Genomic DNA, 9252 nt, shown 5'->3' on the forward strand with positions numbered 1-9252 from the left:
CGAATCTGATGCAGCAAATCATCCATTATACTCCCTACTTTCACAACAATATACATTCTTTTATAGAAATCAAAACAACCATCCTCATTCAAAATCTAATTACATATTCTGATTTTGAAATCTCAGAATTTGATTCAAGATATAACTGAAATCATCACTCTTAGATTCCTACATCTTTCAAAACTATACTTTGAATTCAAAACTGTCCTAGAACCTCATTTCTATTCATGGAACTCACAAAAATATTTGTATCATTCAAAATCTTAGAACATCATATGTATATTAACAATTACAATATGTGTTCAAACACTTCGAAATTCCTAAAGACATGCGAGATGATGATCCAACCACATATTACCCACTGTTATGCACCTGAAAAGCTCTCGAAACTAAAGTTATAGTTTAACACGTATCCGTGTCAGATCCTTTGACATTTATTACCAAATATAATTTTTCAATCTCTTTCCAAAATAGACAGTTTTGTCAAAGCTCCAGCAAATCACCTTCATTTGTTTATACGAACAATTACCCCTTCATCATTGTTACCGGGGAACCTTTCATATCTCGCCACATTAGCAGTAAACTTATCAACAACTTCATTAACCTTCGACTTAAGCCTCTCCGAAAATCCATTATACTTATTCATTAAAACCCCATCATGTACTCACATACATCCTGTAACAATAATTGTCACACCAACTACTGGGAATTAGCAATCAGTATTTTGAATTTCGCGACAATTTTACGTCAAAAGTTATATGTATACATATAACGTTTATCTCCTAGACTTACATACTTCGAATGTGAATTTTCTGAAAAACATCCCAAACTATGAACTAGTTCTCCGAAATTGGAAAAATGCTGATGAAGCAGCAAAAACTGTAAACGACTTTAAAAGTCAAAAGTTTGATGATAAAGAATAGTATGGTGGTAAAGCTGAGAAAAAGAGAAAGTTTGAAACTGGAAAATGGATTGAGCAGACCATAAGGAGGCTGTGGACAAATCACAAAGACTAAACCTGCCTTCAAAGGATCCAAATGATTCAGTGTCTACTGAAATCGTTAGCAAACACCTTACTTCTTATTCTAAACCTTCACAGACAAATCTTTCTCATCATCCATCTATGTTAAGAATTCTAAGATATTATCGTATCTTTTATTATAAATATCTTCGATATTCCTGAAGATATTTTCACAACTATTCTTATCCGAAATCTTTTATCTCTTCGCAATATCTGCTTTACAACATAAAAAGAAACTGTGTTAGTTTCTAAATTCTGAAAGAAAAAAAATTTAAATTTAAAATAGGAATGTTTTTGAAGTAGTGTTGGGAACTGAAGCATGAGTTAGTATAATATAATGACACTTGATCAACGTGATTATATTACACTAAGTCATGATGAGTTTTTAATGGAACGTGATGATTCACAGAACATACCGTCATCATGTACTATTTACACGACTCTTACATTCTACCCAATCTCCAAATATATTAAGAACATATCATCTTGATAGCTCTATATTTTTGGATATTCTGGTAATTTGCCAAATCAAGATCGTGCCATTACGATTTTCTTCTTGGAACATTAACTATGTTCATCCAAAAATTCATATCTACGAATTCTGGACCATTATCCGCTTGACTTAAGGTCAGGAAGAGAAAACGAAAGCATGAAGCTCCGAAATATAATGGAGAATATAAAGTCCGATAACAACCCTGAAATTTACAAACCGTGTATATCAATGCGTATAGCAATATAAAGACACGGGAGAATGAAAAACACAATAACCCCAAGGTAATGGTAGAAGAAAATAACTTCCTCCGGTGGTAGACGAAAAAGAAGAATGACAGATATGAAAGTTAAGAGTATATCAAGAATCAATACTGGATGAAGCATATTAACGAATGCTTTAAAGTATGAATTGGAGAGAAAGACTAGAAGGTGTGAGCTGTGGAAATAAAGAAACGAAGGGGGTGGATTTATAGTAAAATATCAGACAGAGAAATCAAAACAGATTATCGCACTTAATCAAAGAAGATCCTGATTTCCTTAATCGCCGAAGAACCAAATCTTATTGCAAAGATTTTCTTTAAATCCCATGAATTCCTGAAATCAATCATAACTACGTCATCGGTTAAAACGAATATACGTTTACTCATTTCACTCTCTTGCGATAGCTTCACTTATACTCTTCGCGTAATCAAATTGTTTTATCTATATTACTCAATGATGATAAAACTCTATTTATCAACTCATATTCGTCATGAAAACATTTTTATAGTTAGCCATGACGACCTCAATCAAATTTCGGGACGAAATTTCTTTAACGGGTAGGTACTGTGACGGCCCAGAAATTTCCGACCAAATTTAAACTTAACCTTTATATGTTTCCGACACGATAAGCAGGATTTGTAATGTTGAATCTCAAAAAGTTTGGAACTACATTCATGTAATCAATTACCCTTTGACCGTGTTCGACGATTCACGAACAATTATGTGTATATAGATATGTATATATAGTATATAATATTAACAGAAAACATTAACAAAGTATTAGATATATGATACTTTACATGAACGTATTTGTTTCGATATATTTATCGACAGAATTAAGAGATAATATCAAATGATTGAATTATCAGATACATTATGATATGATTACGGGCCTATGTTATGAGGTCCACTGTGATTTAAGAAATCTATTCTTTTTGACAACATTCGGAAAATGGTGAAGTGATTTATAAGTAAGAACAAATGTGTCAATTAACGGGAACTAGACAAGGGTTAGTGGAAATTCCTGTTTAATTTCCAAGGCATGTTTTATAATATTTTCCTCGTGACCTTGATAAGATAACTATGTTAACTTTCATTTTATTTGATATGAAAATAAGAACGTGAAGTGTAAATAACTTAGATGTTGGATATCGACAAGTTAAGTAACTCGACATTTTTCATTAAGATGATTTCATACGTTTATTTAACCTTTGGACTTTATCCCATTCTTCACTGATAATGCTAAAAACGAACATATATTTCATAGCATTATTCCTCAAGAAAGACAAGCTTTTAGTTGCAATTGTTCTATTTACAAGTGATATTCGTTTAAATAATAAAAGGTGAAGACAAAAGACAGATTCGACGAATTGAAGACGCAAACGACCAAAAAGCTCAAAAGTACAAAAGACAATCAAAAAGGTTCCAATTATTGATAAGAAACGTCTCGAAATTACAAGAGTACAAGATTCAAAACGCAAAGTACAAGATATTAAATTGTACGCAAGGACGTTCGAAAATCCGGAACCGGGACCAGAGTCAACTCTTAACGCTCGACGCAACGGACTTAAAATTACAAGTTAACTAGGTATATAAATATAATATAATATATAATTAATTATATTAATTATATATATATTATATTTATAAATAAAAACCGTCGGCAGAGAAAGACTCCAAAGTGTGAGCTGGAATTTCAAACTCCGCGACTCGCGGAGTTTGAAGGCAAAATATGCCGCGAGTCGCGGAGCCCTAAATTTGAAAACTGCCTATAAAGCCAACCGAATTCTGATCAAAATCATCAATCTTTTTCTTCTCTTATCATACGTAAAATTTATATTTATAATTTATATTTTAATTTTAATTATAATTCTAATAATAAGGGTATGTTAGCGAATGTTGTAAGGGTGTAAGTCGAAATTCTGTCCGTGTAACGCTACGCTATTTTTAATCATTGTAAGTTATGTTCAACCTTTTTACATTAATGTCTCGTAGCTAAGTTATTATTATGCTTATTTAAAACGAAGTAATCATGATGTTGGGCTAATTACTAAAATTGGGTAATTGGGCTTTGTACCATAATTGGGGTTTGGACAAAAGAACGACACTTGTGGAAATTAGACTATGAGCTATTAATGGGCTTTATATTTGTTTAACTAAATGATAGTTTGTTAATGTTAATATAAAGATTTACAATTGGGCGTCCCTATAAATTACCATACACACTCGATCGGACACGATGGGCGGGGTATTTATATGTACGAATAATCGTTCATTTAACCGGACACGGGAATGGATTAATAGCCACTAGAATTATTAAAACAGGGGTGAAATTACATTCAAGGATAATTGGTGTAATTGTTAACAAAGTAGTAAAATCTTGGTTTACACGCAGTTGATAACCTGGTGTATTCATTAAACAAAGTATTAAAACCTTGTTACAACTCGAATCCCCAATTAGTTGGAATATTTAACTTCGGGTATAATAATAATTTGACGAGGACACTCGCACTTTATATTTATGACTGATGGACTGTTATGGACAAAAACCAGACGGACATATTAAATAATCCAGGACAAAGGACAATTAACCCATGGGCATAAAACTAAAATCAACACGTCAAACATCATGATTACAGAAGTTTAAATAAGCATAATTCTTTTATTTCATATTTAATTTCCTTTATTTTATATTTAATTGCACTTCTAATTATCGCATTTTTATTTATTGTTATTTAATCGCACTTTTAATTATCGTACTTTTTAATTATCACAATTTTATTTTATCGCACTTTTATTGCAATTTCATTATCGTTATTTACTTTACGCTTTAATTTAAGTCTTGTATTTATTTTATATTTTACATTAGGTTTTAACTGCGACTAAAGTCTTAAAATCGACAAACCGGTCATTAAATGGTAAAAACCCCCCTTTATAATAATAATATTACTTATATATATGTTTGTATTTTTATAAAAGTAAACTAATATAGCGTTACGCTTTGTTTAAAGATTTCCCTGTGGAACGAACCGGACTTACTAAAAACTACACTACTGTACGATTAGGTACACTGCCTATAAGTGTTGTAGTAAGGTTTAAGTATATCCATTCTATAAATAAATAAATATCTTGTGTAAAATTGTATCGTATTTAATAGTTTTTCCTAGTAAAATATAAACTATTTCGTATACCTTAGCTTTGACATCAAGTATTTTTGGCGCCGCTGCCGGGGACACTCTTAAACGCCGAAAGCGCAACGCTAATATAAAAAAAAAAAGAAGATTTTTAGTTAACTTTTATTAAAATTCGTTTTTGTAAAAATACGTTTTAATTATTCAAAAATATAAAAAGAAAAACAAAAATATAAGTATTTTTAAGATTTTTTTAAATATTTAAGTTTTATAAGTTTCTTTATTTTTAGTTTAGTTTATAAAAATATAAGTTTTATTTTAATATCTTTTATATATTTAAAAACAGAAAACAGAAAATAAAAAAAAAATAAATAAATAAAGAAAAAACGCGTCGAATATTTAAACCTGTCAGCTGAATTCTGGAACCCCGCGACTCGCGGGGTTTGATGCTTTAATTGCCGCGACTCGCGGAGACTTTCTGACAGGCGACAAAAAACCCTAATCGAGCATTAATTATGGGTATTAATTAATTATTATTATTATTTAACCCTAATTATTATTATTATTATTAGTTTTATTTTAACTTTTACTTTTTATTTAATTTATGTATTTAGTATTAATTAGTTTAATTAAATTGTAAAATTAATAGTTTTATTAAATAAATAATATAAAAATAATATTTTTATAAAAATTGTACTTTTTACAACTTTTTGTATATTTTTATATTTTGTCCCTTTTTAATCATTTTAGCGTAATATTTGTATTTTTAGCTCATATTTAATTTTAAACTTAGTTTTTGCCATAGTCATTTTTACTCCTAGATTTTTAGGCTTTGCCGTAGAATTCCTTAAGTGCTTTTTCTTTAGACTAAGATTTAGGTGCTTTAGAATTTTGCGACGCCTTTTTAAGTTTTAGTTTCTTTTTAAGTTATTTCCATTTGGGATTTAGTTTTTCCTGTAAGCTTTAATATTTTTAGACACCTTTTACTATGTATCAATTATCATTCCAATTAGTAATCTCAATTTGCGATTATAATTTTAAGTTAGTTGTAGTAATAAGGTTAGGTTAGTCAAGTATTTTTAAGTTTTGATAAGTTTCTTTTATTTTTCCGTCACCTTTTATTTTTCAACCATTTTTTTTCTTTTTCGACCTTTTTCGACGAACTCTTTTTCTTTCTTATTTCTCGCTATTCTAGTTTTAGGACATAGATTTTTATTCTACTTCTTATCTAAATTTCTTAAAATTACGAAAATTTATTTTAAGTGGTTAAATTAATAGACATCAAAATTTTCTGGTTCGTAGTAATAGTTGGATTTGTACGTGGACCGGGTTATTGGAGCCAAACAGTCCTCAATTATATTGAGACCAAACGAATCCTGCCCCTCTGCTGCATCTTTTGGCTATTCGAAACGTGGGCAAAATCAGAAAAGTCTATTGATTGGATAACTTATTATAATTTTTCTTTCCTTTTTAAAACTAATAGGATATTCAGTGAATGCACCGAGCAAGACGTTCACCACCTTTTGTACGTTCACCACCTGTAACTCGATCAAGACATTTAGCAAATATAACCGCCGTTGATTTTTCTTTAGAATCGTCATCCAGTCGACCAAGTACTTCAGTTCAAATTTCCGATAATCCATTTTTTGAACCCGACCTCACAATTGAGAATCCGGAAAATATTCAGGAACGGTTCATAGATCCTGAACCACTAAACTTTCCTCCGGAACCACCAATCATTCAAACAGAGATTATTGAGGAACGAACTATTAAATTAGAATCATCTAGTGATACCGATTCAACAAATTCAATTATGGAGAATCTGGAACCTTTAAGTATGGAAGACCGAATGAGAGCTAAACGCACTGGCCAAGGTCACGCAATTACTCATCCAGACATTAATGCGCCAGATTATGAGATCAAAGGACAAATTCTACACATGGTGACTAATCAATGCCAATTTAGTGGTGCGCCGAAGGAAGATCCAAATGAACATCTACGTACCTTTAATAGGATCTGCACACTATTTAAAATCCGAGAAGTGGAGGATGAACAGATATATCTCATGTTATTTCCCTGGACTTTAAAGGGAGAAGCCAAAGATTGGTTGGAATCGTTACCTGAAGGGGCGATCGATACATGGGATGTTTTAGTTGACAAATTTCTTAAACAATTCTTTCCTGCATCTAAAGCCGTAAGACTTCAAGCAGAAATTGTTACGTTTACACAGAAGCCAAATGAAACTCTATATGAGGCGTGGACAAGATATGGAAAGTTATTAAGAGGATGTCCGCAACATGGTTTAGACACCTGTCAAATAGTACAAATATTTTACCAAGGATGCGACATCACTACAAGGAAAGACATAGATATAGCAGCTGGTGGTTCTATTATGAAGAAAACCGAAACTGATGCTTACAAAATTATTGATAACACTGCTTCCCACTCACATGAGTGGCACCAAGAAAAAGATATCGTTAGATCATCTAAAGCAGCTAGAGCCGATTCTAGCCATGACTTAGATTCCATTTCCGCAAAGATAGATGCTGTGGAGAGACGAATGGAAAAGATGACTAAAGATATTCACTCAATACGAATTAGTTGTGAGCAGTGTGGAGGACCACATTTGACAAAAGATTGTCTCAGTATTGAATTAACAATGGAACAAAGAGAGAATATTTCATACATAAACCAAAGGCCTGGAAATAATTATCAGAATAATTATCAACCGCCAAGACCAATTTACAATCAAAACCAGAATTATAACCGAAATATTCCATACAACAACCAACAAGGTCCTAGCAATCAACAAGTATCCAATAATACTTATAATCAGCAAAGACCTAATTTTCAAAACAAACCACCACAACAAACCGATGATAAAAAGCCGAATTTAGAAGATATGATGACGAAGCTAGTTGAAACTCAAACGCAGTTTTTCACATCTCAAAAACAAACCAATGAACAAAATGCTCAAGCATTTAGAAATCAACAAGCTTCTATTCAAAATCTAGAACAAGAAGTAAGTAACCTAGCAAGGTTAATAGGTGAAAGAAAACCGGGAAGTCTACCTAGTGATACAAATGCTAACCCCCGAAATGAAACAGCTAAAGCCATTACCACAAGAAGTGGTACAACACTTAAACCACCTGAAATACCTGTAACTTCTGATGAAGCTATTCCTACTCCACAAGAACCACAACCTGGTCAAGATAAGGAAAAAGAACCGGTAGTTGAAAAGGTTAATGAAGATAACACAGTTAAGGATAAACCTTATGTTAAACCATACCAACCACCACTTCCTTACCCGAGTAAAATGAAGAAAGAGAAACTTGAAGCCGAGCAATCCAAATTCTTGGATATGTTTAAACAGATTGATGTGCAGCGGGGTAGTATATAAAATAGTTATTATTTTACTAGGAAAAACTATTAAATACGATACAATTTTACACAAGATATTTATTTATTTATAGAATGGATATACTTAAACCTTGCTACAACACTTATAGGCAGTGTACCTAATCGTACAGTAGTGTAGTTTTTAGTAAGTCCGGTTCGTTCCACAGGGAAATCTTTAAGCAAAGCTCAACGCTATATTAGTTTACTTTTATAAAAATACAAATATATATATAAGTGATATTATTATTATAAAGGGGGGTTTTTACCGTTTAATGACCGGTTTGTCGATTTTAAAACTTTAGTCGCAGTTAAAACCTAATGTAAAATATAAAATAAATACAAGACTTTAAATTAAAGCGTAAAGTAAATAACGATAATGAAATTGCGAATAATAAAAATGCGATAAAATTAAATTGCGATAATTAAAAGTACGATAATTAAAAGTGCGATAAAATGAAATAACAATAAATAAAAGTGCGATAATTAGAAGTGCAATTAAATATAAAATAAAGGAAATAAAATATGATATAAAAGAATTATGCTTATTTAAACTTCCGTAATCATGATGTTTGACGTGTTGGTTTTAGTTTTATGCCCATGGGTTAATTGTCCTTTGTCCTGGATTATTCAATATGTCCGTCTGGTTTTTGTCCATAACAGTCCATCAGTCATAAATATAAATTGCAAGTGTCCTTGTCAAATTATTATTATACCCGAAGATAAATATTCCAACTAATTGGGGATTCGAATTGTAACAAGGTTTTAATACTTTGTTTAATGAATACACCAGGTTATCGACTGCGTGTAAACCAAGGTTTTACTACTTTGTTAACAATTACACCAATTACCCTTGAATGTAATTTCACCCCTGTTTTAATTATTCTAGTGGCTATTAATCCATTCCCGTGTCCGGTTAAATGAACGATTATTCGTACATATAAATACCCT

This window comes from Rutidosis leptorrhynchoides, chromosome 5 (assembly GCF_046630445.1).
Source record: "Rutidosis leptorrhynchoides isolate AG116_Rl617_1_P2 chromosome 5, CSIRO_AGI_Rlap_v1, whole genome shotgun sequence".
Lineage (NCBI taxonomy): Eukaryota > Viridiplantae > Streptophyta > Magnoliopsida > Asterales > Asteraceae > Rutidosis > Rutidosis leptorrhynchoides.